Source organism: Chrysochloris asiatica, unplaced genomic scaffold, assembly GCF_000296735.1.
Source record: "Chrysochloris asiatica unplaced genomic scaffold, ChrAsi1.0 scaffold00020, whole genome shotgun sequence".
Classification (NCBI taxonomy): Eukaryota; Metazoa; Chordata; class Mammalia; order Afrosoricida; family Chrysochloridae; genus Chrysochloris; species Chrysochloris asiatica.
This window is the reverse complement of record NW_006408538.1, coordinates 10,359,993-10,361,060: the sequence shown is the minus strand read 5'-3', so window position 1 is coordinate 10,361,060 and position 1,068 is coordinate 10,359,993. Positions and strand designations below refer to the sequence as shown.

General features: G+C 41.4%; 1 protein-coding gene across 1 annotated transcript in view; it reads left to right on the top strand.

The window, feature by feature from the left end:
* CTNNA3 (catenin (cadherin-associated protein), alpha 3) overlaps window positions 1-1,068 on the top strand; it is a 2,468,838-nt gene that overhangs the window by 692,846 nt on the left and 1,774,924 nt on the right. The gene's annotated exons all lie outside the window — the stretch shown is intronic.

Genomic DNA, 1,068 nt, shown 5'->3' with positions numbered 1-1,068 from the left:
GATCGTAGAAGAATTGATGCCTTTGAGTTGTGGTGTTGGAGGAGAATACTGAAAGTGCCATGGACTGCCAAAAGAACCAATAGATCTGTTTTGGTTTGCTGACCCTCCACTTATATATTCTTACTTTACTGCCTACATTTCTGTTTTGGTGAAATGCTTGATTCCAATTTTAAGGGTGAAGGATATGTACATATATTGAAGGGAGAATTGATTTATTCATATTATATCACAAGCTAGTAGAATTCTTAAAACCATAAGTTATGACCTTCAGTTTACACCATAAACTTCCAGTAAACTGTTGTTTTTTCATAAAGATGTTCCCAACATAATAACAAAAGTAGCAGTTTACTTTTACCTATATGATCGGGCTCTTCTCCATTGCATTATATTTTAATCAACATGCTTGTCATGCGATAGTAAGCTGAGTGACTGCTTCTATTTCTCCAGTCTCCTGGGTTTTGTTCTTAAAGCACAGCACCTTTTGTCTGCCTCCATTCTTCACGTGTCTAAACCTTACCTTACGCTCTAGTTCAGAGTCACACTAGTGAAGCCTGTCTTACCTTCTCGATCCAAGAAATCCTGCCCTTCTCCAATGGCCCATATTTCTTCCACCAGGCCCCATCGCTTAAAACTGAAGGTAGATTTTCTGTTAATATCATGATTTAGTTATAATTCCCATTGTTTTTGCTGCTGTTGTTAATCCTATCGAGTGGTTCCAACTCATAGCGACCCTGTACAGGGTTTCCAAGGAGAGGCTGGTGAGTTTGAACAGTCTATCTTGAGGTTCAAACCAAACTTGAGGTCAAGTGCTTATCCTTGTGCATCACATCAGGACTCCCTAGTGGTGGCTATGTGCCGTGGAGTTGGTTCCAACTCATAGCCACCCTGCAAAGGCTTTCTAAGACTATAAATCTTTATGGGAGCAGAAAGCCTCATCTTTCTCCTCAGAACTACTGGTAATTTCGACCTGCTGACCTGGTAGCGTAGTGGTTACGAATCGGGCTGCGAACCTTAAGGTCAGTGGTTCGAAACTACCAGCTGCTCCGCGGGAGAAAGATGAGGCTTTCT